The sequence below is a fragment of the Austrofundulus limnaeus genome, unplaced genomic scaffold (genome assembly GCF_001266775.1).
Source record: "Austrofundulus limnaeus strain Quisiro unplaced genomic scaffold, Austrofundulus_limnaeus-1.0 Scaffold342, whole genome shotgun sequence".
Classification (NCBI taxonomy): domain Eukaryota; kingdom Metazoa; phylum Chordata; class Actinopteri; order Cyprinodontiformes; family Rivulidae; genus Austrofundulus; species Austrofundulus limnaeus.
The window spans coordinates 118,412-124,653 of record NW_013952744.1 but is presented as its reverse complement, the minus strand read 5'-3'; positions in this window follow the sequence as shown (position 1 = coordinate 124,653).

The following is a 6,242-nucleotide window of genomic DNA, read 5'->3' as shown; positions in this document are numbered from 1 at the left end:
ATAACATGAGGTGATTCTTTATAAAATTACAAAATCCCTTGAAAAAGCTGAGAGGTAATGGCCACAATAGACCCCTTTGAGTTGAAAGTGGTTCTTATTGTAATTGGGCCACAGTTTGTAGAGTGGAGAGGAGAAAAAATGTTGTTGGCTCCTTTATGGAACATGAATTGACTAGACAAGCAATGTCTGCACCCCTTTTTCTACAGTAACCATGGTGACAGTGGCGGGCAGGGCCATTCTCCTCACCAGGGGGCAGTGTGGGCAGCGCTATTTGGTACTGCCCACTCTGCCAACCCTGGCGTCTCGTGTTCCGCACAAACATGGGCATTGCGCAGCCACACAAACAGCACATGTGCCACGCATTCAAACCAAATGTAAAAGAAAACAGAGGCAAACGCACGCAGCCAAGCAGGAATTACCCACATGCACGCTGTCATCTGCTCCTGACAGATGCCCCTTGATGCTTAACAAAAGCCCCCTCCCACTCTGCCTTATTCCCGCTCCCTTTTGTTGCTCACTTATTGTTGAGTTTCCACCAAACAAAAATGCACATCCTCCCATGACACCAGCAAATTGATTATTTATGGTGCCAAGGCGATCTGACTTAAAACTGACTTATATTCAGACAGACGTGAAAGGAGACAATGCATTCAGTCCCTCTGACGAAAATCAGGATATCAGGGTGGGTTTTCTTTTCTAAACTAGTGGTCTTTCACCTCTTTCTTTTTTATGGCTGATAAGCTAGTCATGCCACATTGGATAACCTTGGGGAGCTGTGGACTACTGAAGGAAGGGAACGTAGGTAGCGATCAGGAAACAAGCTGCCAGCTGACAGCATTTGGAGAAAACAATAAATCACATGTGCTCTCGTGGCTCGATGGGGTGAAAAACCGACTTCCAGTCAGCGTAAAGATCAGCGACAAACAAACAGCCAGACTTATTATTCTACAGGTCTGCGTGCCAGGATTCCTGCCCTTATCGCTGGCATCAAGTAATTTTGTTACACATGGTAAATATAGGAAGGGTTGTGACAGCAGACATCAGATAAAGTCTGAAAGTGCTTGGGCAGGGGAATGTGGAGATGGGGCTGCAGCCTAAACAGGCTGTTGTGTGAATGAGAGAAACTGATGACTGTGGCAGGCAGATTGAGGCACTAAAAAATGGCATAGACGAGGGATCCTGTCCCAAAGAAATGTGTCGTGAAGGCAGTGCTATTAACATCTTAATAAAGGCTTCCCAGGCTCTGGAGAACCCTCCTCAGCAGCCTGCCTACTCTACTCTCACAGGGGGCCTAAAGCAGCTTTTTGCAGCATGTCAACGGGGAAACATTTAGGTTGTGCCAGTTCTGCATTGTGAGGGTGTTAGACCTCCCAAAGGAGTAGCCTAAATGTCCATCCACAAACATGCTCCACTAAATTCCTTTATTCCCTCTCCCCTCCACTTTCATTTACTGTTCATTTGTCCATCTGTTGGATTTAGTGGCCCTACAAAAGGCTTTGTTTCAGCAAGCTGGCAAGCCTTTGGGACAGCGGCATACGCACTGTTGTTCAGTGCTAACTTGCTGCCATGAATACAGGGAGCAGGCTCTAGACCGGTCATAGTTGTATCAGGCAGAAGGAAGGACTGGTAACAATCCTCTGATGAGGCTGGCAGCATCCTGCTTTGGTAGGGTTAACACACACAAAGCCTTCTTCTTGATACAGCCAGCAGCCGGACAACAGTGGGGGAACTCGCTCTCCGAACTGCAATACAGCAGGGAAAAAAAGTCTCAGAATAGTAACCACTGCTGAGAATTTGTTTCCTTTTAAGAGCTTGCAGCATTTAAAATGAGTCCTTCCTCACTGTGTACCATGAAAAATGAAATGCAGAGTGGCATTGATTTTTGCACCCTGTGTCATGTGTTGCTCATACTGGGCAAGCTGCAGCTTAACAATATAGTGGCCTGTAGTCATCAATTTAAAGCGGTTTCAACGATTGAATAAGTCACTGAAGGCTACACGCACAGCTACTCAAGATGATGAAAATTGCTCCAGCAGCATGACAAGACCATTAAATGTGACCCTTTTGGTGTTTTCAAACATATGTTATTGTGTGGAAATTATCAACGACTAAGGCTGCAGCTTCGATCTATGGTATATGTATGTTTAAAACATTGGTGGTGCAGATTTTTACTGAAGAATATGCAATTTAAAAAGGTACTCCTTGGGACACAAGAAGTATGGAATGATAAGTTGAGAGTTGTGCAAAGCGTTACCGTAACCAGATTAATTTTGATGCAGTGATGATGGTTTCGGGAAGATGGTTAGGAAGAAGTAAAGGAACCATGCAATCTTTAAAATTTCTAAAACTTCTAAGATTTTGACCCTTCTAAGATTTTGACCCACTACCACTTACATAACCAACTGAAATGTGGCAGGATCATGGCAAATTTGGTAAACCTCCTCAGTTTGAAGCAAACATTATTCTGTTGTGTTCTTTGTACTTGTTCTTACCCTGCTATTTTCCATGGCCCAAGATAAATGATGGGCCCTCACTACACTGTTTTCATCCACCCTTCCATGATTTCCAGATCAGGTGCCAGGTCCACATTTGGTTGTTCCCACGAGCTTGCAAAAATTATATCTATACATGCAGCTTGTGTGGCCAGTCCTGCCATCATTATAATAAACCACCATAACTTCACTGCTGAAGTTTTCTGCACGCTCAAAGCCATCCTAGACATATCACGATGAACCCACTGCATTCTTACCAATACCCTGCAAAACATGCTTTTTTTACATCATTGCAGAGCTTTCAGCCAGTGTAAAGAGGGCCTTAGGGTTAGGAATCACAAGTAAAACAYAAGATATATAATATGTATATGATACATGGCCCACAGCACTGATATCATGTTACATTGCAATAATCAACAAATGGAACAATTCTCAAATGTTACATTTTCATATTTAACTTTGAAAACAAAATGTCAAATCAAAAGACTTTATCTCTTTATTCACTGAATAACTTCTTAATGTCATAGTGCTCTCAATTTGACAAAAAAAAGCTCAAACCACTAAAAGAACAGCATAGTTTTGCAGCAGCTACATATTTTTGAAACTAGTATAAAACTACATTTAAAAAACTTAAAAGGCTAAATTTAGTGCACTTCTTTATGTATTAAGCAATAAATATTTGGTTCCAGCACACAATAAGGGCAACAATATTGCACCTATAATTCGCTTTTTCCACTCTTACTTCTCAAGCTTGAGTAAAATTACAATAACGTATGTCAGTGTTTGCTGAGATTGTCATCACATAGATAAACAATATAAAAAAGTGACACCTGATTCCAGAAGTATCTGGGACAGGTCCTATTGTAGACGTTATCACCCCAGAGCAGAGACAGAGAACAGAAACATGTTAAACACACGAGGAGAAAGGCAGCAATTGATATTTTCTGCTTTCCCATGAAACTAAACCTTTCCCCGATCAAACGTTCTTTTTGAATGCACTTCTCTCGATCGCTCTCAGCACAGACCCCCATCTTTGTTTGGGTCTGTTTTCACATGCAAACACACTCACTATAAGTGCAGAACCCAGACACAAACATGTGCATACCAAGACTGTGTGTGAGCTGAGCGTGTGTGGGTCAAGGAGATTGAGATCTCAGTTGTGACAGCTGGACAGTTGAGAGGTTCAGATAAACAGCCCACAGAGAGCCAAGAGTGAGGAGGGGAGGGACGGGCTGTTGCATTAAAACAATCACTATTTGCACACTCCAGGACCTATATACAGTATACGAAAGTCAGTGTTACTGAACTTGCAAAAGCACCATTATCTACACGTGCTACATGTTTGTGTGGAGGCAAAAGGACAGTTGGCATGGGKGTGTGTGTGTGGGGAGGGGGGTGTTGCTGCAAAGGAGGATGGGGGGGTGTTCGGAATACAAAACCGTTGAACACATTTGTGCTATTCACTCATTAGGAAATAGGTCAAGGATTCTGCCCGCATGCGTAGCAACTTGTCAAAATCTCTCAAGCTAAACTGTGGCGAGTCTCGCTGCCCTGAGGGGAGACTCCACAGAAGAGCAAGCAGCACGCTGTGTGAACGCTGGTGGTGACATAGCACATAGAAAAACGAGTAACAACTTAAACCCAAGTGAAGTCGTTGAAGAATTTGTTAATAATGTAATTCAGTGGGAGATTGTGACTGCGCGCTCCCTCTGTGACCCGATAATTAACTCGGCTCGCCGTTTGGTCCTTCTCCTTTTCATCGACAGAGGACGCTCTTGAGCTGGCAGTTTGTCGCAGACATTACGGATGCCTTTTTTTTATCGTTGAAGCTGGGGCAACAAGGAGTCCTACACTGAAGACATTGAGTCTTTAAAAAGTCTGCAGTCTGATTGAGAACCTGTTCAGCTTCAGAACACAAAACATCACGTTTCTAAACAAAGTCTTCTTTTTTTCCGATTTGGATCAGTCTTTCAACTAAAACATTACACTGGAATTAAATACGACAAAACAGATTTTTTAATGATGAAATCTGAAAATCCAAGAAAGTCTTATGCAAATCTATCCAGTATTAGTGTAGACTTCAAAAAATACTTTGCTCTCCACGCAGTGTAACAGCGCCGCCAAACAAAATATTAAAATATATTGATTTTTTTACCAAAAACGGGGAAAAATTACAAAAACGGGGAAACAAAACCTCCATCTAAGCTTGTTCCATTGAAACAATTTCACTCCAGCCTAATATGCTTAACCTTATTGATTATACGAACCTTTTTTCTTTCTTTTTCTTTGATAGAACAACTTCAAAGGCATCACAAAGAAAATTTTATTTAAAAAAGGCAAACAGACTCTTAATCATTTCAATTAAATGAGCCTTGCAACAAAAGCAGGATTTTTTATCTTTACTTAGAAAGATATTCGAAATAAATCTGAACAAATAAAGGCTGAAGAAAGAGAATGAATGATMCTTACAATGAATCAGATGAAAAACAAGAATGATGGAGTTTTATTGCAATGATATAACAGTTGCTAAAAAGCCAGCTGGTCCAAGAGAGCAGCAGCACTCTCACAGAATGCTTTTTTTTTTTTTTTTGCCTTATTAGATTGGAGTTAATTAGGTGAGTATAATCAGCACGTTATAATCAAACCAATTCTGAGTGCTGGTTTGTTCTTCCAAAAGGCAGCAGCTTCCCTCCCTGCAAGTTGCTTTGGGGAGTCAGGCTGCTGTTTCACTTTGACRGATATTAAAATAATTATGTGTGCGAGTGTGTGTGGGTCATGCTTCAGAGGCACCAAAAAATGGGATTTTGCCAAGAAGGAATGGGTTTTGATTGCAAGGGCACGGGGGATTAATACGCTAACCATCAGATGCGGCCGATGTAAGTTATTTTCATGCAAATGTGAGGCAATTTTCTACTTAAGACAACATTTATTTCCCTTAGAGTCAGTGTAGTGGGGCACTGACGGCCTGACAGAGAATTAAGATTTGTAGGTGGGTGAGTTGAATCGGACTGATGAGGGCTAGAGATGATCTGGGACGCCAGCTGGAGRTAATACACGTTAGATACGTGACAAGATGTCCCATACAGCAGGTCAGATTAGCGACCTTGTGGGGTCGATTTTTAGAGTTAGTGAGTTTAGGAGTCTGAAAATCACTTGCGATAAATTGATGGCTCACCTGTTGCAGGGTTCCAGGTCAGCACCTTGCTTCTGACCAGAATCTAAAACCATTTATAGGTGGAAAGAGAAATAACTAAATCCAGCGCAGTTTTCTCTGTGTAGTGTTTAAACTATTTGCGGGCTCAGCTGTGTGGCGATCAGAGGCAACAGGACACAAAAATTGGAACAACCTCCTTAATAGGTACGGGATGGTGCAAAGCTGAAGTYCCGTCTCGGCAGAACAGGTTGGAACTCAGTGATCCTGGTGCAAGAGGAAGCCAGATTCTAATGCAAGAATGAAAATACAGCATGAATGACAGTGATGCAAAGGCTCCAGTCCTACAACTTGGAGCAAAGCCCGCAGATTGATGTACTACTGTAATATTTAATGGTTGTGCACGCGCCTGGTTTATCTGAGCATCAGAGTGTGAGTTAAGGACTGCCACCTCCTCAAAGACCACAGCCTGACATAAGTGTCCTCTTTCCAATTGTCTCTCTCTCCGCAGTGTCTGGAATTAGTTTTTTTTTTTTTTTTTATTGCAGCTGATTGGGACGTGTGTGCTCCCAGTAAAATATTGTCCCGCCTGTAAAAGC